We start from the raw sequence: 509 nt of genomic DNA, 5'->3' as shown, positions 1-509 counted from the left end.
GAGCCTGCTAAAACCAGGGACCTTAGAAGCAGTCCAGACTTGTAGCCAAAGTCTCAGAAAGGCGGTACTCTTCAAGGGCCACACCTAGGATCCTAGATCATTTTAAAACATCTGAAAATAATACGCAAATAGAATAAAAGTAATCTGCCTCCTTGCACATGTTGGAAGAGAATTTAACAACTGTTGAGCTACTACATGCATTGTCTTTGTAACTTTTAAAATGCAGTGTTTAGCATTCGGTTAAAATACCTGATGCATTCTGACAACAGGACAGGTGACTGAGAACCAAGAAAATAAATAATACAAATATTCTCTTAGACGTTGGCCAATACTAAGATGAACAATGATCTGAATAAAACCAGTTAAAAATCTGAAAATGAGTATGTTTCAATCCCCAAGGACCTTTTTGGTAACCATTTTTTAAAAATATTTTCATTTAATGTGTATGAGTGTATTGCCTGCATGTAGGTAAGTGCACCCGTGTCAGGTGCACTTGAAGGTCAGAAAAA

The sequence above is a fragment of the Nannospalax galili genome, unplaced genomic scaffold (genome assembly GCF_000622305.1).
Source record: "Nannospalax galili isolate Female #2095 unplaced genomic scaffold, S.galili_v1.0 scaffold9780, whole genome shotgun sequence".
Lineage (NCBI taxonomy): Eukaryota > Metazoa > Chordata > Mammalia > Rodentia > Spalacidae > Nannospalax > Nannospalax galili.
The sequence above is the reverse complement of the archived record's forward strand: the minus strand, read 5'-3'. Positions refer to the sequence as shown.